The 14,733-nt window shown below is 41.4% G+C and overlaps 1 long non-coding RNA gene across 1 annotated transcript; it reads right to left on the bottom strand.

Annotated features, from left to right (window-relative positions):
* Positions 1-920: 920 nt before the first annotated feature.
* Positions 921-12,291, bottom strand: LOC120594129 (uncharacterized). The gene is made up of 3 exons (XR_005650495.1): positions 12,164-12,291; positions 6,745-6,854; positions 921-1,183 (listed from the first exon to the last, which is right to left on the bottom strand). It is a non-coding gene; the product is annotated as an uncharacterized LOC120594129 (long non-coding RNA).
* Between the last annotated feature and the right edge of the window lie 2,442 nt (positions 12,292-14,733).

The following is a 14,733-nucleotide window of genomic DNA, read 5'->3' as shown; positions in this document are numbered from 1 at the left end:
ACCACTTCTCCTGCTTACGATGCCTTGTGAGCTGGTAACATTGTCCTGACAGTGACTGGAACCTTACTGATAAGCAGAGGGTTGCTGTGTTTTCTTTTCTCTTTGTAGTGTGATAGTTTGAGTGTATTGTGAAAAAGTAGACTCATGACATTACCTTGCAAAATATGTACAATGAAATGAACAAATTAAATAATACAATGTGATACTACAATAATTTTAAATCACACTTTTTAACATTGAAATAGAGGATTAGGGGCCAGGAGGATGAAATTCATGGCAACAGGTAGAGAAAGTAAGGATCAGATTTCAGAAATGATTTTCCTTTCACCAGAACTACAAAGAAAACCTAGAACTCTGGGTAGTGGTCTTGTCCAGCCAGAAAAAAGTTTAGGCACACACACTCACATATTAAATATTAGATCTCTTTATAAATTATGCCCATTCATTTTACATACATGATCTCATTGTACAACTGTGGAGAGTGTTCTTCCTCCTGGGAGGACAGGCAGCTAGTGGTTCAGAGGGAGAAGCAAGCAAGAGCCAGGTCTTCCCACCCACCCCCCGAAAATTTTGCCTCTTTCTTTGGTTTCTGGAAGCAGTCGGAGTTCTCAGTGTTGCTGGATGTGGAGGAGCAAAAACGAGAGCTGTCTCCTGGACACAGGGAATTGAATTTATTCCAAGCATAGTGGTTGCAGATCTGGACAGCATGATGTTTACGTGAAAGGAACAGCTCTCCTATATCTGCAACCATGGCAGCCCTCTGACACTGCAGCTACCTTAGTAGAGGGATCAGAAGAAGTAAAATAGATTTCTTTGAACTTTTTATTCTTTAAGTGAGAACCAGGGGAGGAAAGATGGCCAGCTTATATTTCTGGACCTATTTGATTGAAAAAACCTAAAAGTTTGATAGCACGGTGGGCTTATAAGCTCTGGGCAAAGAAATGCTCTTGTATTCTCCTTTTTATAACTCGGTTTCTTTCAATTAAAGGGAAAAGTTTTTGATACTTGAAGCTTCACAGCATAGTCACTGGGGAGTCTTGATAAGCTATTCCTTTGTCCCTTTAGCATCCTTCTGACATCCTTGAGAGCGTCATATCTTCTTGCAACAGCAGGTGTTCTAGGCCTGCCGTGGGTCTGTGCCTTGAGACTGTGGACTCAGCTATTGTCCAAGATGCCCTGGATCCTTTTAGGAGAGAATAGAGTTGAAAACCAAATAAATGTTGATCGGGGTTCACGTAAGAAATGATAGTGGGCAGTTGAGGCAATTTTTATAATAGGGCAAATGCATTTGTTTTTGTGAGTTGACACTGACTTTTCCAATTTGAAAATAGGTATTTTTTTTCTACCACACATTGACTGAATGAATGTTAGACCCTCAGGTAAACTATAATTAATTGTACTTACATGGTACACCTGAAACTTACGGGATTTCATTAACCAATGTCACCAAAAAATTAATTAATTAATTTAAAAAATTGTACCTACATGTCTTACCTATCATTATTAGGTTGTCAATTTATCAAAACATGTAATAGATAAAATACTTTACAAAAAGTGTATTATTAAAAAAATTAATCTAAATCTTTCATTTTTTTATTATATTAAAACCATTTTTTTTTTTTATGTCTTTCATTTCACTTACGAACTATTTTGGTACTGACATTTCTCACCATCACAGTGCAATGCTGGCTTTCCTAACCAGAAGGCAGAGTGAAATATGAATTGATTCCTTCCCAGCTTCTTTTATCTCCTTACACATAGCTGGGCCTTGTTTTTAGTTTGTTGTTGTAACAGCTTTATCGAGATATAACCACATACCTTCAAGAGGAGAAAAAACTGTTTTCCCTCTACCCATTTTAGGTTCATTGGCTGGGAATTTGTAAATCAGTCTAACAAAAGACATACATGTAGGAACATTCAGAGACAAGTAATTCAAAGGGGTAACTTGGGCTTATATAGCATCTCTACAAAATAACAATAGGTTTTTAGAGAAGTGACAAGACAAAGAAAAGGACTTTGTGGGAAGGTGAATACATGGGAAAATTAGTGTAAGATAAGGGCTGCTTGTAATGTCAATTCTACTGCTGCATCTCAGGGCTGATCCGGGTCTTGAGTTGTCCACAATGATTAACGTCTGTCCTTCCTGCTAGAGAAGGGGTGGGGGGAGGGCAGAGAGGCCTTCACAAATGTATGTCCTGCTTTTAGGCAACTAGAGAGGGCAGAGAGTTTTTCTTGTATCTGCTGCTTCTCAGTTGCCTTCAGCTTAAAATAATCCTTACACAAAAGTGGCCTATTTTGGGATGGCATGTTCTGCTACCCTTCCCCATAAAATTTATCCATTTAAAGCATATAATTCAATGTTTTTTAATATATTCATAAATATGTGCAAGCATCACCACAATCTAACTTTAGAACATTTTTGTCCATTCTCCCTAAAAGAAACTCCATATCTATCAACCTTAAATCCTCATTCTCCCACCTAACCCCTAACCTAGCCTTAGGTACTATTTTACATTCCTACCAGTATCTTAGGAGGATTCCAATTGCTCCACATTCTTGCCAACATTAGTTATATCTGTCTTTTTGATTATAACCATTCTCGAGAGTGTGAGTAAAGTGGTATCTCATTGTGGTTTGGATTTGCAGTTGCCTAATGACTAATTATGTTGAACATCTTTTCATGAGCTTTTTGACTATTTGTGTATATCTTTGGAGAAATGTCCATTTAAATCCTATGCCCATTTTTAAAGTGTGCTATTTGTCTTTTACTTATTGAGTTGTAGGAGTTCATTTTCTGTTCTAGATACAACTCTGTTATCAGATATACAATTTGCTAAAATTTTATTCTATTTTCTGAATTGTTCTTTTCACCAGCTTGAGGATATCATTTGTAGCACAAAAGCTTTTAATTTTGATGTGGTCTAATTGATCTATTTTTTTCTCATGCTGCTTGTGCTTTAGGATATATTCATAGATATATGAATTTACAGAGTTTACAGAGTCATACCTAAGAAACCATTGCCTAAAACAAAGTCCTAAAGACTTCCTCCTAGATTTTCTTCTAAGAGTTTAATAGTTTTAGCTCTTACATTTAGGTCTATGAATCATTTTCAGTTAATTTTTGTATATGGTGTGAGGTAGGGGTTCAACCTCATTTTATTGCATATGGACGTCCAGTTTTCCCAGTACTATTTGTTAAAAGGACTATTCTTTCCCCATTGAATGCTCTTGGAACCCTTGTCAATCCATTTGACCATCACCATAAGGGTTTATTTTTAGCCCCTAATTGATCTATAGGAGGTGGGCCTTTCTATTTCATCTGTGCACAGACCCATCACTCAGTTGCTAAGATATAATCTGATGCCACGTAAGGTCTTCAAATTCTTTTCCTCCAACTCTGTGGGGCTGAATCTGTCTGCTGGCATTTCTGACCTTAGGCCTTGGTTCTGTTCATTGTGTCTCCACCTATTTTAGCAGCCAGCCTCAGTGGCTGAGCTCTAGGATGTGAACTCTGGTGTGCCTTTTTGTAGAGACTTCTTTGAGGCCCCCCTGGGGCATAGGCCTGTGATAGTGAATATTGCACTTGTGTGGTACATGACCCAGCTGGACACACTTCACTTCCTGCTACACCTGGATCCCCTGACATCATTCAGTTCCAGGGTGCTGGGATCCCAGCTACACTGGGTCATTAGACTGTTTCACAGGCTCACAAACTACAGAGAGACCTGGTGGCTTAAGATAACAACCATTGTTTTATTTGTGCAAAATTCTGTAGGTCAGAAACTGAGGCAAGGTTCAGCTGGGTAGTCCTGCCCCACATTGTATTGGTGGGCAAATCAGCTGAGGTCTGGGACCACTGGGACTGGCACTTACAAACCTGGCCTCACCACTGTGCCCAAAGCTTGGGGGATGGCTGGATCTCTCTCTCCACACATGGGTGTTTATATGGTGCTCAGGACTCTGGAGGGAAAAAGAGGGGAAGGAAAAGGAGCCCAGATCTCCCATGGCCTGATTTTAGCAGTCACACTTCTCCTACATTCTTGTGGTTAGAGCCTGTCCGGGGCCAGCCCAGATGCAAAGGGAGGGACCTGACTCCACCTCTTGATGGAGAAGTGGCATGGTCACACTGCAGAAGAGCAAATGAGGTGGAGGATATTACTGTAGCCTTCTTTGGAGACACAATCTACCACCCTGGACTCTAACACTGACATTCTCTGGGCACGGCCCCTCCCCTGGTGGGCTCAGAAACCACTAGGCAAGCCCGGGCTGTCTCATCCATGATAAAGACTGTGGCTGTGCCTTACCCCATCCCAAGACAGAGTAGAAATACCTTTGGAATAATTAAATTAATGTTTGGACAATGTCGTCCTTACCTCACTTTTTTCCCTCATAAAGAAAAATGATTATAGCAAAGGTTTTGTCTTGGTAAACATTTTTGCCTAAGATTATACTACAAAATTTACTGTCAGTTTTACTACTGTTTACTTCTCCTTAATAAGACCTCGGTGAAATCCCCATGGAATATGTTCAAATGTTATGTGAAATAAAAAGCATATATTTAGGCATCTATTCTTTCAGACTGGGGGTTTCAGGGGACTTTACTACACAGAAAGGCAGACAAGAAATAAAGTTGTTTGTTACAAGAAGAAATGTAACCTAGAAAAAGCTCAAAGATGTATAAATATAAATCCTTTATTTTCTATATAAAGTGATGAGAGGCACATATGACAGCTCAGTGAGCCAGCAGGGAGGAAGGAAGATTCCCCTTAGGTGAGGTTGGGAGGTCTTGGGGAGGGGGTCTGTCCCTTTGGATGGGGTGTTTAACAGATGAACATACCGACATGCCTATTCCACTGCCTTAGCTATGGACAGAATACAGATTTCTTTACCCAAGAGGTAACATAATAGATAGCAAACCCTTCAGTAAATGATTTGGATGGATTTTCTATAAAGAAAGATAATTTCCCTGCTCTGTCAATCTGAGTAAATGATCTAAAGAATTATTGGCATCTGGGAACATTTTAGCCTAACAGAAAAGATGTGAAGTCTACAGATAATTTACAATCTAATTTATTTCTTCTTGTACCAATGAATTAGGTATGTAATGACAAACTGAAAATGCTGTAGACATTGAATTCTCTGTGGCAAGACCCCAGAGCGGGGACAGCAGAAAAGGCTTTACATCTTAGGTTTACATAATGCAGCAGGAGGGATGCTGACTGGTGGGCTGGGATTGGGCCAAGCAGGCCATCTAGAGACTTGAGTACAAGCCCAAAGTCTTGTACTCATAACTCAAGGAGAGTTGGGTGCCAGCCTGTTCACTGAGTTAGACATGCCACAAGCTACTAGCTGTTTTTCCTGGACTAGGAGTGGGAGTTGATTACATTGTGAGAGTGTTTAAGTGGGATTCTGTAGGTCAGTGGCCTCTCCTTTAGCAAACACATGTGATTCTGCATAATAGATATCTCAACACATTCTCCTCAAAGAGCAGCCATTATTTTTTTTAAATGCTAAAATAGAAGTTGAAAAAAAATTTTTAATTAGGTTGACTTTCTATATCTGTAAGTTCTACCTTTTAGTGAAGAAATAAATTCCTTTCGGCATGAAAATTTGCAATCTGAGTGCCGAGGTCATTTTCAGTCTCTCCCTCTCTAGAACCTTCTCTATTGCTTCCATTCTCTAAAAGCGCCTGTTGCTGGGAAAGGGGACGCAAGGGGAAGCAAAAGGGAAGGATCTGAGGTCACGTCACACCTGTCAGCTTCCTCCTGTAGGCTGGGCCGTCAAGGGCCCACAGACTCCAGGGAAGCAGATAAGAAAGCAAAAGCACTCCAATCTCTACCTCTGTTTTCCCATGGCCTCCTCCTCTGTGTCTGTGTGTCTTCTGTATCTTACAAGGACACCAGTCATTGGATTTAGGGCCACCCTAATCTATGATGATCTCATCATCAAGATCCTTAAGTTAATTGCATTTGGAAAGATCCTTTTTCCAAAAAAGTCACATTCACACATTCAAGGTGGTTGAGTCTGGGCATATCTTTTGCGGGAGCACCATTAAATATATCCTAAAAATTGATCACATAAAATATACCCTAAAAATTGGTCAGATTGAATACAGTGTAAATTTGGCAAACTCTTAAGATACAGAAAAATGCATTTTAAGAGTAATTTCCAATGCTACTATTTGGCTGAGGTTTTTTTTTTTTAACTTAAACTTGTATTTGCTAGTCCTTTTGGTTTAAACAAAGGTTTAAAATTAGAGTGATACTTTCTACTCAGATCAAGGAGTCCAAGAGGCTGGGCTTGGGGCTGTCCAAGTCAGAAGCAACACTCCTCCCAGATCCTCTGAAAAGTCTGCAAAATCTGCCAAGCCTCCCTGTTTTGTAAAATTAATTCCTTCCTCACTGATTTGCCAGATATGCCAAGTCATGGCTGACCTTTGGTGGGCACACCATCAGTCTCCATTGTGTCACAGGTCAGCCATATCCAACCCTCCAGAACTCAACTACTAACCCGACCCATGCCGTCAGACACTGGTACTTAGGGACAAGCTACCTAACAGGAACAAACTTTGGAACATTATCCCTTCAGAAATCAAGGCCCTTAGATATGACACTTCTTTTCCCAAATAACTGCAGCATAAATGTTTTGTTTATTGTTTTTCCAGATATTCTTAAAGCACTCCTTTTTGGTGGCTTTTTAAGGTCGTATTTCTTGAGTAAGCCAACCCAGTACCTCATGTTTTACCTCCATTGTGAATGGTGACCTACATCTCTCCAATGGAGGCTCAGAACGCAGGATGCCAGGAATGAGTTGGATGCTCTTAACACAAAAATAGTCTTTACTGGTGTGGATGCCTGGTGAGTGAAGAAGAAATTTTGGTTTAGTTTTCCCTTTTAAAATCTGAGGCTTTCAACAGAAATAAACCTCACTGAGTCTGCATTCCTGCTGCTGGGAGGAAAAATTTTGGTTTTGCTCTGCCTTTTAAAATCTGATACTGTGAACCACCTCTTTATTTACCACTTTTTACTGAAGGCCTACTTTGCACCAGGCATTGTGTGAGGTGTATAATACTGCCTCAAGAAATCTCCCATTTAGTTAGGGAGAGGAGAAAAACAATAGAAGATGTGGCAATGACTTATGGAAGATAAATTGCACATCAAGGTGAGGAAGGGCAGCGTAAAGTGAAATCCCCCAAAAAATGATAAACAGAGACATTGCACTTTCATCCATGCAATGATAGCATCATTAAGGAGAGCAAACATCCAAGGGGTGGCCCATCTTTGGTTACATAGGAAAACAGCCTCCAGAAGCCGGATCAGAGGCCAAGTTCATCGCTTCAGCTGGACATTGATGAAATAAGACTCAGCCCAGTGAAAAACTTAGAAACAACCAGAGAAGTACAGCACAATGATTTTATGCACACATTAATCAAGTTTTGTTTACCGATACACCCCGGAGAAATTGCAGGTTTGGTTCCAGACCACTTCAATAAAGTGAATCATAATCTTTTTGCTGGTGGAAAGTCTTGTTTTTAATTTGTAAAAAACACAACATCTGTGAAGTGCAATAAAGCAAAACTCAATATATGTATTTTACTTTTTCTAAATGTAGTGACCTCATAGAATCAATCAATTAGCTGACATTTTATTGATGATTATAGAATGCAGGACAAGGAGATGCCTGCTTTAGTGAAGTAAGAGTATGGTTGAGGTGCACCACTGGCAGCTGGACAACTTCTCACAAAAGATTTAATTAAGGCCAAATATGCTCAGGCATTTGGAGAAACCTAGATCAGAGGAGGGAGTGTTACAGCCGAGAAAAAAAGTGAACTGGGAGAGTTCTTTGAGGTCCTGAGAACTCATACATGACTGGGAACCTTTGTTCTGAGCCAATGTTTGCTGACACTTGTATCTTGAATCTTTAAAATGCTAATCCAGAGAGATATCCTGAAAAGGGTGGGGAGGTGGGGAGAGAAAAGGGATCTGGGGTCTAATAAGTAAGCCTGCGGAGTCACAAAGAATTCCAACTCTAGATCCAGAGTTAATAAGAGACCAAAGGCTGACTTTCCTCATGAAATCTGAAGGCTCAATAAAAACAAGTTAATATCGAAAGCTGAAATTGTTTCCAGGTTGTAATTCAAGCATCTGCTCTGTAGAGATATGAAACTGTAAAATTCTTATAATAAGCATGAAGGACAAGATGTTCAAAGGTGTTTGTTGGAATGTGGCTTAGGCCTGGTGTTTACAAGAGGTAGGAGGAATGACTGAAGCTGTGACACAGGGAAACCAGGCACCCAGAGACGACCCCTCCTCCACCCAGGGGCAGAGAGGTGTGAGCCTGGTTTCTCCTCCAGATGGCCTGACCATCAACAAGGGCTTCTTCAGGGGTGCAGGGCCTCGTCTACATACAATTCTGACTAATAATAGGTTGTGTGATTCCTGGGCCCCATGTGAGGTAGAGCGCTTTATGGACAACGGTCCAGAGTTATGGGCAGAGAAGTAGCCTCTATGTATTTATCATCTGTCAGTGCAGGGGAAGTTCCCATGATATCCAGGCACTGTCTCATCATTTGGATGCAGGAACCATCTCTCCATGTTCTGATTGTCTTTCCAGTTAACCTCATGTTTCCTACTACAAGGTAAAGGTGTCAAGCACACTTCCATTGTCTCTGAGAATATTACTGCGTTACAGCAAAATTACTCTTCAAAAAGATGACCCAGAGGTATAGCAAAGAGGTTAGGTTATATTTAATATTCACTTATTTCATGAATATTTCTGTGCCAAATGTTGTAGTAGGAGTTTCCATCTTATATCCTCCACTCTGAACACAGAGATTTCCGACAAGAGTTGTCGTGAAAGTTTCCAAAAGGGCGTGCTTCAGTTATCTGAGCAATATACAATCTTCAAGTGTTTTTAAGTATCCTCCACACTGATGGCTGCTCTAGCATTACTACAAGCTGCTTTGGATGTCATGTCTTATCTCAGTAAGAGCCTCTGACTGCAGATTGAGCAATCTATATGAGTCTATTGTAATTAGGCCCCCTCTTGTTTGGGAAAGATAACATGCACTAACAATTACTAATTAGACTCTGAATGCTAGTAATTTAGATATGAATTATCTGGTTGTTTTTTTTAGCTCACCACTAAAATCATTCAGTTGTAATAATGAAATTGGTTCCAAAAGTTGGAAAATATGGAAACCATGGAGATGAAAGATGTAATGAGAAACACAGGTGTAATTCTTAGGGACTGCCTAATGCATCTAGTTGCTAACCTGAGAGGCTAAATTTATAATGCGAGAACAAAGCCCACATGTTAAAAGAAGCTTGTTCCTTCTCTTCACCTGTGGGATAAAACAGGACACCTGGGCATGAAATAAGCAGACTTGCAAGTGGTGGTGAGTTAGCATGGTGTTCCACTCTCTATCTACTAAGTTATCTTGGCACCTCCCCTCTCCGGGCCTCAGCTGAGTCATTTGTAAATTGAGGAATGTTCCAGCTTTTTTTAAGCCTTAGAACGCTCTGGACCTGAAGAAGCTCTTTGTGGGAAAATTTTTCTTGGAAAACAAAATACGAAATGGCTGAAAGCCACAGGCATTCTGGCTGAAGGATGGGGGGCCAGGAGCTTTTCCTCCTACTTCTCATCTTAGTTCCCTGAGTGCCAGAAGGACCAGTCTCTAAGAAAGTGGAACCTGAAAAAAACCCCAAGGAGATGAGGAGAATGGCTTCCCCAGACCCCAAATTGTATATCGCTGCAGGTCTCGTGCTTGTGGCAAACTATCCCAAAATGAATGCTTCACACAGGACAGTTAAGACACTCATAGGTCCTGTGGGGCAGGATTTGGGCTAGGAGGGTGATGGCCCAGGGAGGACATGGAAGCTCTGAGTATTGCCCTCTGCACCTCTTCCATCTGGCTGTTTCTGAGTTGTTTCCTTTTTAATAAACCAGTCACAATAAGGAAAGCACTTTTCTGTGAGTTATGCTAGCAAATTATCAAACCGGAGGAGTGGTTGTAGGAACTCCATGAATTTATAGCTGGTTGATCAGCACAAGTGACAACTGGGACTTGAGACTGGTACCTGAAGTGGGGCAGTCTTGTGGGGCTGAGCCCTAACTATGGGGTTTACACTAACATCAGGTACTGTCAGTCAGAAAAGACACCACACATTTGGTGTCAGGAGAATGAGGAAAAGCCCTGCTCAGGTCCCCACAGCCTTTCTCAGCCCATAGGAGGGTGAGCAGACAGGTGGGGCGCTCCTCAAAGAACTCAAGTGTAGGCATGATCCACACGACCTCTGGATCTCAAACCCTCCTCTTTTCTGTGGGTCTCCCCTCTCAACTTCTCTATTGTGCAGCCCAGAGCCCCTCAACACGTAATTTGTACACAGATCTCCTGAGGATCTTACAAAAGTGGATATTTTGATTCAGCAGGTTAGGCATAGGGCCTGAAACTGCATTTCTAGGAAGCCCCCTGGAGATGTCACTCTGAGTAATGAAGCTCTGGTTCCTCAGCCTCACAGATGTTTCTTATGTGAATCTCACATGCAGATTCTTCTTGTCTCCTTCCCAGTCCCCAATTTAGGCAGAACATTTTAGCTAATGCCCTTCTCTGCTATCAGTTCACATAGATAAATGATGCTGTGTGGAAAAACTACGTACTGGAAGTTATTTTCATTAATAAGCACAACTTTGATCTATGTACTAATAAAACTGGGTGGATCGTGTGGTTTCTGCTTGCAGTGCTGAGTGGTGGACAAAATCTCCACAGCATCGTGGAGTGGGTAGGGGCACTGCAAAGACCATGATTTGGGAATGGGGTGTGAGGGAGTTCAGTGATGACAGACTATTCCCCAAACTGCAGTTAACCACAGTCACCTTGGGCTGGGCCGGCCATAAAAAATCTTAGTGGAGGAAACAGGTACAGTATTGGTGGGAGGCTGGTAGAGCAGAGCCAGGAACCTGAGTTTTGGCACACATTCTATCACATGGGCTGAGAGGCTAGAGGACTATCCCAGACACCTCTCAAGTCTCGATTTCTCATCAGTCAAGGGTGGATACTGATACCTGCCTAGCAGGCTTGAAGGGCAACTGAATAGAGAAAAAGGTTTCTGCCATGAAAGTTTTTAGAAGGATTATCATTGAGAATGATGAAAGCACCAATGTCAGGGGGGAGTTTAAAGGGAGATAAAGGCCCTGGAGGTGGCAAAGGGGACCTGGCAAGAAGGTATGGTCAGTAATGACATAGGACTTCCAAGAGGAGAAAAGAGCATCTGGGCTGGGCAGAGGTGGACAGAAAGATGTGATTGCCCTTCCTGGTCCATGAATGACTAAAAGACAGAGGAGGCAGCTAACTGTCTTTTAAGGATGGCTTCAAGGTTTGGGACCTTGTCAAGAAAAACCAAGCTATATCATGGGAGTTTAAGGAACAGGAACATGCCACCCCAAATTTGGCATAAGGATTGTTTTGAGCTGGAGGCAAATGAGAATCAACAGATGCATGAAGATGCCTTTCCAGAGTTTCTTATCTGACTAAAAGCAGAAACTTCTGAGAAATGAGAGTGCTGTTAAGTCTCCCCTCCTGGGGAAGTTTTATGGCTGTGAAGAAGATGGGCAGTTGGCATCAAGATAGGGCTGCACAAACCTCACTCCCTTAGTGTCTTATAACTTTTCTGAAAATCTATTGTTCTCCTGTGAAGATGCTATATAAGCTCCCAAGTTGTAATCACTCCTTTGAGCAACTCATCACTGTCTCCCACATTTGCATGCTGCATCCGTTAATAAATTGTTTGCTTCTCATGTTGATCTGTCTTTTGTCAGTTAATTTATAGGGCCCTGGCCCATGAATCTAAGACAGGTAGAAGAAAGAGATTTTCCTTCTCTACAGGAGAACCTGGGAAGAGTTTTTCTTTCCCCATCTGGACAATGGAGATTTATTTACTCATTAATAGATCAGAGGGGAGATGGCAGCAGAGAAAACGGCAAGGAGTGGGGTCTCCGTGGTGGGGTCACGTGGTGGTGTTGGACTGTGCAGGGGAGGGGTTATCTACTGCCATGTGCCCACCAAAACTCAGGGAACCCGGAATCAGAGAGGAGGGATTGAAGGGAGGGTAGCAACTTAGAGGGGTGTGTGGATGTGAATGAAGGAATTTGTGGAATAGACTACCTTCAGTCCAGAGGGAAGTAGATCTGGCTTGGGTTGTGAGTCTCAGATCCAGGAAGGGTGCAGCTGGTCTCCTCCATACCTTGGCCACTCCTGCTTCTGCAGGATCTGTATGTACTCCAGGGTTGCTCTTGTATGAGTGAAGAGTAAGTTACTCCAGAAATACTTGTTTGGTAAAAATTCACTAAAGAAGGGGGAGAAAGATTTGCCCTTACAATGACATTTGGATGGAATGCTTATGTGTATTCATGAACACACTTGAATTCTGGAAACTAACTATGAAACTGAATGCAGAGCCAGTTTCCAGTATGCAGATGCTGGGAATCCCTGCTTTATTCATTTGGTTTATTTTTCTATCACTGCTGCAAGTTTTTGAAAATGAAAGGATCACATTCTGCCATATTTCAAAGCATGATCAAAGGAAAATTATTTGCTGCCAACAAAGAAAAACAATGAAGCTTCTCATAGTATTCTTTGAGAAGCAATTTAATGGTGATGGTGGTCACTGATTTATGTGACAGCTGGGCTTTAGTGTAGGATGATGTAGAAATACTTCACATGAAGGTTTCAAAGGCAGCCTGGGGATAAGGTCCACTGCTGTGTGGGGTTGGGAGGGAGAAATGTTCTATTGAGAACAAGGCAATCCAGAGTGAGGGAAGTTGATACTCATGCTTCTCTGTTGATTTCCTTTGTTTCTCAGTGACAGACACTGTTTCCTAACACTGATCATAACTTCATTCTTGTCCCACAGGCTCTTCTGAGCCTTGTCACTTCCCACGAAGAGATTGTGTGTCTGTCCTTTCCCCTAGGACCTGGAGAACTTTGCTACGGCTGCAGGAGTGAATTCTGTGGTTGACGAGGCTGCGTTAGAAATGGTGACACAGCTTCTTCCTGGGCCTGCCTTGGGAGCTCCAAGCTCTGCTGTTGTGTGTGTGTGTAGTGGGGAAATATGACTCTGGCTTTGCTGAAGCAACTGTCCCAGAGACCCACATGGAGCTGAGATGCGCTGTCCCCAATGAGCGTATTTGAGCCATTTGCTCACTGCCCTCCACCAGGAGTGTTCTGGGTATTGTTGTCATGATTTTGCTTCTATTTAAGGTTGTAACACATAAAAGATGCTGTAAGTAACAGTTATATGGAACCCCATTTACCTTTGCATTGTCTCTGAGGACATTATCTGTTATAGGGATTTTTGAGCTTGAGAGATCTGCAGAATCACTTTGGAAGCCTGGTTTAAACAGATTAATGGGCCCCCTTTCAAAGATTTTGAATTCAGTAGGTGTGGGGTGAACTTGCCTTTTTAAGTTCCCAAGCGACGCTGATGCTGTTGGTCAAGGGATCTCATACAAGATGTTTCAGAATTTAGAGTCAGAAAAAGCTTTGCTGCTCTCTTAGGTCTGGCTTGCCCCCTCCTTGTAAATAATAGGAACTAGGCAACTGTATTTCTCTCTTCCTTTTTGCTGCCGGGAGCTAAATTTGTGGTTCAACTTTCTTATTTGTGAAGGTCTCTGTAGTGACCTCCCCAAATTCACATCTACTCAGAATCTCAGAATGTGATCTTGTTTGGAAATAGGGTCTTTGCAGATATATTTAGATAATGAAGTTAATAAGAAATCATTCTGGATTTAGGTTAGGTCCTAAATCCATAGACCCGTGTCCTTATAAGAAGAGGAGAGGGCACAGAGATACACACACACAAAGAAGGAGCCATGTCAAGATCGAAGCCAAGGTTGGAGTGATGTAGCTACAAGCCAAGGAAGGCCTGAGGCCACTAGAAGCTGTAAGAGACAGAAAGAATCTTTGGAGGGAGAGTGGCCCTTTGGATACCGTGTTTTAGACTTCTGGCCTCCAGAACTGTGAGAAGTCTCTGTTGTTTTAAGCCACCTAGTTTATAATCTCTCTCTCTCTCTTCTACCTCCCCATCTCTATCTCTATCATCTCTATCTCTATTTCTATATGTGTGAACTATTTTTGGAACTATTTCAGAGTAAGTCGAAGATACCATACTACTTCACTCCTAAATATTTCTATGTTTTTAAAGAATTATGGAGACATACCAAAAGGGCACAGACATTAAATCTGGAATAAATGAACATCAGAATAGTTAATAACAATAATGTATTATAACTTATTGATACAGTGGAATGTCTACTAAGAAATACGATGGAAGGAATGATGGAATGAGGAAATCATTAATAGGTGCTCAAACTAGGAAGCGAAAGTTTGATAAGTTACTAATTCTAAAGAGAAAGAAGTAGCTTTATAAAACAAAAATCTGGTAGAAACCACCTTTGCCAAAACAAAGTTAATATAGCCAGAATTGGGACAAACTGATACCGCATGCCTCCTGATATAAGGCCCTGAGAAAGACAAAATATAACTTTGATAGTATTCCTTCTAAAATCTAATTATAAGAAAACGTCAGACAAACCCAAATTGAGGGGCATTCTACAAAATAATTAAAAATAATTGTAATTTAAATATTACAAGCTCACGACAGGCAAAGCTAAAGAACTGATTAATGGAGACAAAAGGGACATGAAATTAAATGCACTGTACAGTCCTGGATTTGA

This window comes from Pteropus medius, unplaced genomic scaffold (genome assembly GCF_902729225.1).
Source record: "Pteropus medius unplaced genomic scaffold, Ma_sr-lr_union100, whole genome shotgun sequence".
In the NCBI taxonomy this organism is placed as follows: Eukaryota; Metazoa; Chordata; class Mammalia; order Chiroptera; family Pteropodidae; genus Pteropus; species Pteropus medius.
The sequence above is the reverse complement of the archived record's forward strand: the minus strand, read 5'-3'. Positions and strand labels throughout refer to the sequence as shown.